The sequence below is a fragment of the Leptidea sinapis genome, chromosome 5, assembly GCF_905404315.1.
Source record: "Leptidea sinapis chromosome 5, ilLepSina1.1, whole genome shotgun sequence".
NCBI lineage: Eukaryota > Metazoa > Arthropoda > Insecta > Lepidoptera > Pieridae > Leptidea > Leptidea sinapis.
This window is the reverse complement of record NC_066269.1, coordinates 10,770,696-10,783,775: the sequence shown is the minus strand read 5'-3', so window position 1 is coordinate 10,783,775 and position 13,080 is coordinate 10,770,696. Positions and strand designations below refer to the sequence as shown.

Below are 13,080 nucleotides of genomic sequence, written 5' to 3'. Positions count from 1 at the left end.
CATACATTCGACTTACATGGCTGCTAAGCAATCTTGAGAAGACAAAACTATGGAGGGCCACGCCGTACGCGTTCGGAACTGGTCGCTGTCCATTTTTGTATGTACCAACCCTAGCGCTCCGTCCAGACGTACTTATAAACAAGGAGACCGCTGATTTACGCTATATTGTGAACATACCAGTGGGAGGCTCCCTTGCACGGGAAGCCGGCTAGATTATGGGTACCACAACGGCGCCTATTTCTGCTGTGAAGCAAGTGATGTGTAAGCATTACTGTGTTTCGGTCTGAAGGGCGCCGTAGCGATTGAAATTACTGGGCAAATGAGACTTAACATCTTATGTCTGAAAGTGACGAGTGCAATTGTAGAGCCGCTCAGAATTTTTGGGTTTTTCAAGAATCCTGAGCGGCACTGCATTGTAATGGGTAGGGTATCAATTACCATCTGCTGAATGTCCTGCTCTTCTCTGCCCTTATTTTCATAAAAAAAATACACTGCATGGACAAACTATGTATAATGGAAAGAAAGGCGCAATAAATGAAGACTATAAGTGTAAGAATTTTTATTTAATAACAAAAATATATCCTAACATTATATGTATCTATATCTTTGGATGCGTCTCTTGCTGCCAGCTTCATCAAGAATTATTTGGAATAGAGAATTACTTAGGAGAGAATCTGAAAAGAGTTCAACATTGTTAATGAATTAGCCATGAACTTGAATAAGATATAAGCCGTGATTGAATTAGAAGCGGGGGTTTTACATAGCTGTCAGTTATTTTTTAGTATGACAATAAGGGACGAGACGAGCAGGACGTTCAGTTGATGGTAATTGATACGCTCTGCTCATTGCAATGCAGTGCCGCCCAGGATTCTTGAAAAACTCAAAAATTCTTAGTTGCACTATAACTGCGCTCGTCACCTTGAGACATAAGATGTTAAGTCTCGCGAAGGAGATGGATTTCTTTCGAACATTTCGCACATTTTTTCTTCGCCCATATTTCGCCGGCGATGTATTTTGTTTAAGCAATTGAAATGTAATTATTTAGCAAAATGATTCAAAACCACAAGTTAGTTACATATTATTGTTATTTTAATGGGAATATGAAAATTAAACACCTGAAATACGACACTAAATCCTTTTTAGGTTGGACATGCTGTATGATGGACAGTTTTTCACTGAACACTTTTTTATTGCGAGGCGTTGTATTCAAAGCGCGATCAAAACACAACTGAACGAAAACTCTGCTTAATAGAAGCGTAGGCAGAGTTTTGTTATTGGTGTTCAGAGTAATTGTGAGTCTAGTTGAATGATTTTCTTAATGATAGGTACCCCGACGTGGTAATGCAGCAACTGAATTTACGGTATTGCAATAAAAAACTGAGAGACCTACTGAATTTCTTGCGCCCGTTCTTCTCAGATCTGAGGCTACTGTGTGATCTGTCTTACTGAGCTACACTAACTGTGGCACTCTTTCAAAATTAATGGTTTTAAGATCAAATATTTGATTATAGCATTGAATGATATTAGTATTCAGATTTATAAGATATTCAATAAAATAACTGTCGGCCATATTAACTGAATCACCAATGAGTGTGAATTACGTCACGGCTTAGTAATCATCACGACGTCACGCGTCGCATTTTTTTATTGTTTATAACGCGATATCATTGATTTCTGAGGCGTTACGAAGGTTAAGCTTATTTTAACCCGTTCTGATACTAGGCGAGTCTTTATTTTAGCTTTTTGAAGTTATACTAATTTTTATGATGCGCACACCGTCACTCAAATTCGACACCCTGACGCTAGCTGGTCAACCAGGCCATTTGTACCATACTTCATCTACCAAGCCTCTTGTTACTCATATGTCTACTGAACCACAACCATCCGACGAGAATTAAATAATTTTCAATACAATATTCAATTTATGTTCAAGTTTTAAAATAAAAAAAAGTGCGTACATGAGTGTGCAAAAAAACTTTTTATTCTTTATTTTACCATACTTACTGGAATTAAACGAACTGGCCCGAGGAATTTGATTTTCGCTCAGAGTTGTGTAGCTAACTCCGGGAGGCATAGCTTGTATAGCAGCGGTGTACTCTAGTGGAGTGCAGGAAACTGATGCAACAGCAATCAGGAGTATACTGAAAATAATATTTAATTTAATAGCTAACATTTTAGCCAGTAGAATGGCAAATTATTTGGAATGCGCGGTCCCGAGTAAGTAGAACATCTTGCCTACTAGCGTTTAGTATTAGCGCGAGATGCGTGTAGGGGTGTCGGCATCGTACAAACGAACAAATCTTTGACTTTTTAATTCCATTTTATTTAAAAACTCAATAACACATGAAATTCTACCATGAACACCAACTACCTTCCTACATAACGGGAACCAACTTTTGACTTCCTTAATTATAATTTATAATTAATTTATAGGCAGATTAAAACAACCAATTTTTTCTTTACATTTCTATCTTAAATAGACATTGGGAAAAATTACCAAAGTACCCCTAAGTTTTACAGTTGGAGCCATGTTAATCATTCAATGTAGACAAAAATTGTATAAAAATTATTAATTGTTAACCAACACTATGTAACCTGACATAGTTTTACTATTTTTGTAAAGAAAATTGAATTATGTTTGTTATAAATTAAAAATGCTTCTAATTCCGAATTAAAACTATGGCGATCTTTGATGGGAGAGATAAACTAGCTCCTCGATTCCTCAAGGCCGTTGGCTCTGTCCCCAGCCTTAACCCGTTCAGAAACTATTTACAACGAAATCAAACTAATGAACATTACATAACAACTATTACATGCATACTTATATATAAGATACGACTTATATAAGTTAAATATATCAGACATTCATTCAATCCCGGTAGGTGCAATCATTTATATGATGAATGTGTTTGTTTCCGAGTCATGGATGTTTTATTAAGTATATTGTATTAAATATATCGTTGTCTTGTACCCGTAGTACAGGCTATGCCTAGTTTGGGGCAAGATAAAAAAAGATAATTTGCGTAAAAGTGTGTCAATAAATAAATAGATTCATTCACTGAAATACAACATTCACAACAAAACACAAAACCAGCAAATATATACTACGTCGCGTCAGCCATCTTGTAGTACCGAGTATCAGAACCAACTATCATGGTAAAGATTAATAATAAGCTTACGAAAACTGTTAGGGATCATCGCTCCACATCTTTAAAAGAAGGCTGCTATATCGTAAACAAACTAATGAATAAAACATCTTAAATTGCCCACAACCATATTATCTTGTAACTTGTACCACCGCCTTAAAACCGGAATGAAGCAACGAGAAAATTTGCATCTCATTCACTGGTTTTATGTTCTCATGTAAGTGACGACTGTCTTAATGAGAAATTAAGTTCTAAACTGAATCCGATTGTATTAATGAATCATTATGATTTTTAAACTCCGAACTGCCAACCCTAACTGTTATCGCCGGAAAGCGACTTCTGCCCCCACCGCACTCTCCAATTGAATCGCCTATTTTTCTCGACGATATTCTAGCTATGGATATTTTAATATCTTTGATGAATGGTTGTATAGAAGCCCGACATTTTCTAAATAAATTCACAGGAACACTTATATCAGTAATCGGAGTATATTTTAAGGGTGCCGTACCCAAATGATAAAAATAGAACTCATTAAAAAGTCTCCGCTGTCCATCCGTCTGCCAGTCTGTCATCAAGCTGTGTCTCATGAACCGTGATACTGAGACGGTTGAAATTTTCATAGATAATGCATTTATGTTACCGCTATAACAACAAATAATAAAAAACACATAAAATAAATATGTAATGGCCTCCCGTACAACAAACGTGATTTTTGCCGTTTTTATAGATAATGGTGCGGAACTCTTCGTGTTAGAGTCCAACTCGCACTTGGCCGGTTTATGTTTATCCACAAGATCGTGAATAAAGTGTAAACTTTAATAGAGTGTTGGAATTGCAATTTCAAAGGAATAAGCGGTGAAGCCTAGCCTGTTTTAGTTGATTCCCAATATTTCAACCGTATTTACACAATACAGTATAGAGCAGTACTTTTACTTCATACTAGCGCACCCGAATCGAGGCACGCACACATTCATATAGCTTACACAGCCGCTAAGCAATCTTGAGAAGACAAAACTATTGAGTGCCACGCCGTACGCCGTCGAGACTGGTCACTGTCCGGGTTAAATGAGCGGCGGCGCCGCGCCATCTGCGTCGTCAATATTTTTGCATGTAACAACCCTAGCGCTCCGACCAGACGTAGGTATAAATTTCAAGGAGACCGCTGAGTTACACTACTGTTCCATTTCTGTATTGTGGTATTTACGACTAGAATGAATCACGTACTTTTAAGACTAGAGAAGTCCGTTGATCGCTTGAGTATTATTAGATTAATTTATCTGATTTCGTACTAATAAGTAAAAGTAAGGTGAGTGCGTAACAGTTCTTAAACTGTTTTAACTTTTAAGGCTTCTAAGTAAACCTTACAGAAACTTACATCTTTAATTAGCAATGGTTGGAATACAGGGTCAGTAAGTCATATAATTTTCTTTCAGGCGATTTATAATTTTCTTGAACCTTGCCTAATTTTGGCTAACTGTAATAACTGTTTCATAACTTTACTTTTGAGGTAATATTATGTAGAAGTCTGACTTTTATTCATCTGTAATACGAGTTGTGGCCAGCTGTAGTCAACGCACTTAGTCTACGCCAAGCGTTCGTAGCAATAACACGCATTTGAGTGCTGCAGGGTTCTGTTTAAAATATGCCTACGTGTGTCAGCTAGTTTAGTTACTGGACAAATGACACTTAACATCTCAAGGTGACGAGCGCAATTGGACGTAGTTCCTGTAAACGTTCCAAGCCACAAACATCACATTTTAAGGAAATCTTGTGTAAAATTTAATAAATATTAGTGTATTCCATACATGTGGGTTGGGTTACTAAGTCATGATGTCATTTAAAGAATGACAGTAGGGCTGTCATTTTTTGTCAGTCAGTTAATATGAATTACGTGACCAGTTTTGTGTTCTTAACTCAATTTCTACATGATTTTGTGGTTTGGAACGTTTTTCTTGGAATTACGTCCAATTGTAGTGCCGCAGTATTTTTGGATTTTTCAATAATCCTGAGCAGCACGGCATTTTACGGACAGGGTTTATCAATTAGGTCCTGCTCTTCTCGTCCCTCATTGTCATAAAAAAGCAATTCATTCCAGGGCTTGTTTGTACGAGGAAAAAAGTCCTTAAAAATCGTAATTTACAGGAACGCTAATCTAGATGGTTGGGATGATATCCAAGTTTGTGGCGTGTCGTCCGATGTTGGAATGGCACGAGAGGAATCAGGTCAAATAGTACTTTGGCACGCTCCGCATGGATGCGGTACAAAACAAAATAAAACCTTCTTTTGTACTTGACCTACATTTGTTTTACATAATATTGAACTATATTGATCATCGGAATCCTGTTGTCTAGGGCAAGATAATTTGTGTAATAGTGTGTAAATATATTATTTATTATTATTATTTATCAAGCTCTGACTTAGCAAACTTTGTATTGCCTATCTATACAGTATGTATATATATAAATAAAATTGGAGTGTCTGTTTGTAGTATTGAAATAACCGTTTTTTTACCAGATGTATATGAATATATATACGGTAATACACCAAGATAACATTTCTGTCTGTCTGCCAGTCTGTTTGTTCTGTTTGTTGACCGATATTGACGGGACATTTATTGGCAGGTAGCTGATGTAATAATGAGTAATTTAGGCTACGTTTATTTTAAAAAAAATATTTTATTTTAGAAAAATAAAATAATGTTGCAATGGCCAAGAAACGGTCTAACTCTAAAAATAATTTATATGGCAAAACAACGTTTGGCGGGTCAGGTATTGGCATATAAATTAAGTCCCCGCGACCGTTCATTATTTGAATTGTCATATATAATGAAATGTCACTGACTGGTTTATTTGTATTGCAAATAATAAAGGTACTTTTAAGTCAACAAAATATAGGTTCCGGATAAGAAATCATAATAAATTATATACTAAAACTTTGTCCGAAACACGCAGCATCTAATGGTATAAGTATTATTCCGATCGGTTCAATAGTTTTCTATCGAAGTATAACCGAAGGAACAAACGGCTCTCCATTCATAGAATAGATTGATGTGACGTTAATTAAATTTACTATTTTATGTTTTATTCAAATTCAAATTAAAATATTTTTATTCAAAATAGGATGTAACATCACTCATTGAAAGTCAAAAACTACCACCCATTCCAAAACGAATGCCTCAACGCAAAAAACTCAGCGGGCCTTTTTTTCATCAAAAAATATCTTTACACATTAGTAAATCAAAATTGTTCACGCAAAATCGGGCTATCAGTATATACGCTAGTTTATTGTAAGTCTATCACTGGTAGCGACCACGCTTAGTTGATAAAATTTTTGTTTTCTAAATGTATAATCTGTTTATTGAAAATTTTCAAAATTTTATTTATTTACTCTAATTTTTTTATTATTAAGGTTAAGTAGTTTAGCTTGCCATTGTAGCGGCACATTATAACCTTAAAAGTACGCAAACGAAACCGCACGCAGAAACTATGTACTATGTACAACACATAAAATTCATTTATTCATTAGGTTTTCTATTCGACGCGATATGAACTTTGTACAAAGTTTGATTAAAAACGTGAAAAACTTTTTGCATATTGTGGAGTTTGTCTAGTGCTTCGATATTGCAGGCTTCAATTGATGGCTTGGAGTCAAAGAATATTTTTAGGGTTCCGTTAGAAAATAGGTCAACAGCTATCTTTTTTTTATGACAATAAGGGACGAGACGAGCACGACGTTCAGCTGGTGGTAATTGATATGCAGTGCCGCCCAGAATTCTTGAAGAACCCAAAAATTATTCGCGGCACTACAATCTTCAGTCACGTTGAGACATAAGATATTTCACAAGCTACGGCGCCTTTCAGGCCGATACACAATAACGCTTAAACATTACTGCTTCACGGCAGAAAAGTCGCCACTGTGGTACCCATAATCTAGCCGGCATCCTGTGCAAGTGCATGCCTCCTATTGATGAACTAGTCATATACAAAGATGGCCATTTTGATATTACCATTTATTGTGACGTATATTGGCGCATAATATTTAATCTATGTACACCCTTATTTTAAACTAGCTGACCCGGCAAACGTTGTTTTGCCATATAAAGTATAATTCACGCGATAGTTTTATAAGTAATAAAATATTGCCTATATTATAGCCTATACATCATTTTGTTCTATTATCAATAGTTTTTGCAGCGCACGCAATAATAGGTTTTTGATTTTACACCTTGTGTTACAAAATAGCAATTTTATTGCGGATCCCTAACTTTGAAAAAAAAAAAACAAAAAACAAACATAGCATATAGCCTTCCTCGATAAATGGACTACCCAACACTGAAAGAATCATTCAAATCGGACCAGTAGTACCAGAGATTAGCGCGTTCAAACAAACAAACACTGCAGCTTTATAATATTAGTATAGATTTACAAAAAAAAAACAACAAAAAATATTTGATATTTTAACCGCTTTTAACTTTGAACACGATTCATATATTGCATGAACTCATTTGTTATGTTTATTACAGCCATAATGTAAAATACTCATTGATTTTCTTGCATGTTCATCTCAAGATGAACTAAATCTCTGTACTTTTTTCGAGGAAGTAATTTAAAAGAAATATTTATAATGACTATTCAAAATCCTTAGATAAAGCCTATCCCCCTTATTCATAATGGTCCGCTAACTTAAAACAGCCGCTAAGGAGTGTTTTTTCTCATTCTGACTTAGGTCGATAGAAGAAGACAGAGTGAGAATTAGCAATGCAATAAGTTAGCAGACTATTATAAATAAGGAGGTATTTGTTTATATAATTTTGACATTGACAATAAAGCGATGCCTCTATGCATCATAGGGATCGAGCCGTTTATAGAATACCGGAGTAAAGTATGAGTATCGCTGACAATTCGAGCAGCTCTGTATTGTACGAACGACAAAAACTAACTTTTGAAATAAATCAATAATGAAAATCGACTTACCTCAATAACAACTTCATTATGAATATCAATGTTTGCTGGAAGCGTACTCTTGTGAGTTGTGGCATTGTATTGTAACTATATAGAGTGGATATTACCATATCAAAGAGTATTAAAACTCGAAGCTTCTTTTTTAACGTAGCCTTCCAAAGTAAACAGTAAAAGGTGTTTTACAAAGTATACATATAAAAGAGATTTTAACTTCAACTTTTATCTACGATGGCTAAACGAAAAAAGTAATCTGTGTTACTCCATGTTAGTTTAAGGTCTTGATCTTGTTGACTAGCCCAACAGTCGGTATGCTGTACTCAGTGGGTTCTTAATATTATTTAATATATACTATCTCTATGATTATTTATTTTATTTATCATTACATGTTACTTTTTACATTCTTGACTAAAACACATTTGAACACTAATGATGCTTCGCCGACCTAGTATGTTTTACTTAAACTGTAGCCAAATATCTAATTTACATTTCAAGGCCTACATACGTAAATGATGATGGTTTGTGACCCCATTACATTATTAAAAAAACACGTATATTCTGAAAGATGTAGCCAAAGAACGGGCACATTTGAGTCGATTTCTCCGGTTTCTAGCACCACTCCCAGATGACTACAGCATCATAAAAGGCTGCTTACTTTCTGGACTTCTTGCACAATAAGAAGATAATTTCATTCAATCAAGGGACTTAGTGTATAAACAGACAATTTAAACTGTATTAAAAACACGCCATCGTTCACAAAATGATTGGTCTCCGAGGAACTGAAGAGTATGAAGTTTCGGGACACCTAAATTATGTGGTGTCCTTTTCCAAGTCTTTCTTGAAATTCCAACTATTCCTTAATGAGACATCATAATAAAACGCGAACGCTCCGTTGTAGAAATGTCCATTAAATTTTAAAGGCATCATTAAACTCTAATGTTACATTAAACTGTTACACGAAATGTCTTTACGCCTTCCTAACATTACTTTAATTTTTAAAACTCTATCAGACACTTGACCGTTCCAACAGATTTTAATGGGATTTCCGTTGCACAAAGCCTCATTAAGGGTTAAAGGACTATTATATTGACAGCTAGAGCTTCAAATTTCAAATTGGCTGTGCAAGGCCCATTAAAGTGGATCTTAATATAACATCAAGTTTGCAATTGGGGAAATAACGAATATTTTGTGTATAAGACTGCAATTAAAATAGTCAATTATGAATTATGTCCTTAACTAGTCTTTCGCGTTTGTTGGATTTTTTGCACAGTCTAATCTTTGCTTGGACAGTCTAGAATTCAGTTTGGGTTTACGTAATGACGATATTTTAAAGGATCTTTCTGCAAGCGAAAGTACACATCTATAAAACCTCTAGTATTCTTACGTACCCGGTCTGGTGCTCGAATTGTTAAATTATGTGTACGGCTCAGAACTGTTGTTGTATTAACAGGTTGTTTTCGGAACTATTGTCCTAGAATGACGTACTGCGCGTACAACCATCCTAAATCTTATGATTTCTCTCCGGTCGTGCAAGAGAGTGAGGGTGGCGATGATTACTTACCACCAGTAATTAGCATAAGAAAAAATTACACCTATCCTTATTATTGAAGAAGAAATAAAACATATACGCTGGTGGTTCATGAAAAAGTCCATATCGTGTTAAGATACAAGTATTTATTATAAATGAGTGGTTTACAATAATTGCGTTACTAGCTATAATGAATACAGACCCTTTCAATGCAATGCCGAGTGCACTTCAGCCTAATTGGATTTGTATCACGTAGCGCTGGCCACGGCCGTGAGTCGTGACACTACCTCTCAATGAAACGTGCGTTCACTTTTACACGGGGTTAGTGGGACAGTACTTAACGTTTGCCATGCTGCTTCTATTCATGTTGTTTACTCGTTAAAAAACTCAGAACTTGAGTGCAACTGAATGCGAGACATATTTATAAAGAAATGTTTACTCAAAGCTATCCAAATTAGGTTCACAATTCTTAAATATATATATGATTATTTTGAGGTTTCGTTACCAAATAATGATAATGATTGAGAGTATTTAAATTTTATAATGAGAAATGCTTAATGACTTTGTTTTTTTTAAATTAATCATAAGATCTCACTAAGCCTGGAAACTAAATATTTTTTATAGCGCAATTGAGTAAGTAATAGCCATTTTAGTATGAAATAACAATGATATTATAGTAGTAAGTAGTAAGAGGTAGATATGTCACTAGCGCGCCGAAAATCAATCGCCTAAATGGAGTCAATTGGTTCCTCTGGTCGTAGTCGCTCTCTCGATTCGAAAACGGTACACACGCATTTGTTGTAGACAGAATTGCTTACAATTTGATATAGGTACAACATTAAAATGCCGTCTTGTGTTATGGGAAGATGCACTAATTACGAAAGTAAAAAAAAATCATAGAATTACATACCACAGTTAAGAAATCATGAATTATAACAATTTATTTGATTTCATTATTTATCTAACAAAATAAATATGTCGCCATGACAACGCCGATCGCCGCCAAGCCGATCATAGATTAACGTACAGAAATAACAAAATATTGATGCTGTCTGTTGCGGGATGATCGAGGTAGAATATTTTTGGAAATGATGTAAAAAAAGTTGTTGCAGCGAATGTAATATGAAATGTAATAATTTTTAATAAACAAGTGCGTATATAGGTAGCTGAACTTACAAACTACAAAAACAAGTTTTAGGGTAGGTAACGGATGTAGACAGTGAGTGCTATTTGTTTACGTAGGAGTTTTTTCAGTAACACTGCCCCTTTCAGTATATCCTTTGCTAACTGAAGAAGAATCAATGGATGCTGTTTTTCTTCTCCCATTACCTAATTGTAATAAACCCTCAACAAAAAGACATTCATAAATAATATAAGATACAAAAAATAATAATTGTAATCTTTCAACTTTTTGGGAGCCGTCGTTAGTAAAATTGTAAAAATGGGACCCTTACTGTAGGAACCTTTCGGTTTTGTTTTGGTGTCTGTATGTTTTTTATTATTTTATGTATAAATAATTGATATCATCAATGTTGGCTATATATTATAATAAATATTAAATATTTTTTTTTATAAAATCAATGACACATTATCTACTTAATTTCAATGCAGTTTTACTACTTTATAGCTTTTACTACATGAACTCAAAAATGAATCGTAATTTAGGCATAAATCACGGTGTACGGTAAAAATCATATCTGATGAATTAACTGTATTTTTTCTATACAAATACTAAGCAATTAGCAAATTAGAGTTATCTCGTTTTCGCTTGCGATAATTGCATTTACTATTCTTCTTTGACGTGTAATCGTAATGTAGTGTGCTATTGCAATGTTAAATTAAAATTATTCATGTGTACGTTAGTGTATCATTTTCAAACACCGAATGCTTCTACTTAACCTATCTATACTTGTAAATATCATTGTGATATAACTGGACGTTAGATGCTTTATGACTTTTAAAACGTCAGATTTTTTCATGCACTTACATATATAATATCAGATAAACTATACATAGTCTTAGAAACTCAATAGCCGAATGAAAAATATTTATTTATTAAAATTATTTCATTAATTACATAAAACGCCTTTTTATAAAGGACGCGCTGTAGAATTTATATATATAATAAATAAATATATATAAATAATAATTGTAATTACTTTATTAGAGCAGAACAAATAATAGTCATAGGTATGAATCGTATTATTTAATTAACCTTGTATTTTATACTACTCTAATAAATTACTACTATTAATACTATTTTTTATTAAATTAATTAACAGCTCTATATAGATCTATAATCCTTTCAAAGAAGTGCGTTAATAATGAGAAAAGGTATGTTTCTCGTGTAGTTGTAAACACTATCATATTTCGAGTCATATTGAGAATCGAAATGGTGTCAAATGTTTCCATCAATTAATTGATTTCATGAGATTGCGTATCAGGTGAAATGTATGCTATAAAAAACTTTTTAAGTTTTAACCGACTTCAAAAAAGGAGGTTCTCAATTCGTCGGTATTTTTTTTTATGTTTATTACCTCAAAACTTTCGACTGGGTGAACCGATTTTGATAATTCTTTTTTTATTTGAAAGCTGGTGCTTCCCGTGTGGTGGTGGTCCCGATCTGACCATGACATCCATGAGAAAACCATGAAAGTCTTAAATTTTCTATACGACAAATTTACGAATAACTCAATATCGCGCCAACCGATTTCGATGATTCTTTTTTTATTGGAAAGGATATACTTCAAAGCTAGTTTGGTGACAGTTTCGTTGGGGTCTGACTACGGAATCCATGACAACGTAACGAAACTCTTCAATTCTTAGGAGCATATTAACGATACTCGGCCGAATCTTTTTTATGCTATTAGGATATTTGAGTCACCTACCGTAACGTCATTATGGTCAAGTAATTGTCGTAGTAAAATATGATGATCAATGGAACACCATAACGATTTACAGTAAGGGTGCGATCTGTGGCAGAATTTCTAACTGTCTGTAATCAAATTGCAAGGCTCTTAAGTTCATTGCTGCATTGGGAATGCACATATTTAGACAAATTGTTAGAAATTGTACTTCAAATTCACAAAAAAATAAAAAATAAATTAACAAAAAAACAACCGACTTCAAAAATACTATTCCAAAATCTAATACATGAAATTCTCGTGTCACGGTGTACGTAATTGAACTCCTCCAAAACGGCTCGACCGATTTTCGTGAATCTTAGCGTGCATATCGGCTAGGGTGGAGAATCGGACAATATCTATTTTTCATCCCCCTAAATGTTAAGGGTGGTCAATTATTTTTTCTAACTTTTTGACATTTTTTTTTAATTTTGTTTAATTATGATTCAGCATTAAAAATATATCCAACTTAAAATTTTCACCCATCTACAATCAACACTTACTTTTGTTAAATTTTTATTTTAAAGGGCAGTAAAAACAGTCAA

The 13,080-nt window shown here is 34.2% G+C and overlaps 1 protein-coding gene and 1 long non-coding RNA gene across 3 annotated transcripts in view; one reads left to right on the top strand and one right to left on the bottom strand.

Moving 5' to 3' along the window:
• LOC126980177 (serine/threonine-protein kinase BRSK2) overlaps positions 1-13,080 on the top strand; it is a 69,971-nt gene that overhangs the window by 8,883 nt on the left and 48,008 nt on the right. The gene's annotated exons all lie outside the window — the stretch shown is intronic.
• Positions 597-9,946, bottom strand: LOC126964451 (uncharacterized). 2 transcript variants are annotated; one of them, XR_007729379.1, is made up of 3 exons: positions 9,835-9,946; positions 2,005-2,141; positions 597-674 (listed from the first exon to the last, which is right to left on the bottom strand). It is a non-coding gene; the product is annotated as an uncharacterized LOC126964451 (long non-coding RNA). The 2 variants fall into 2 exon arrangements; XR_007729380.1 differs by lacking the exon at positions 9,835-9,946 and adding an exon at positions 8,120-8,131.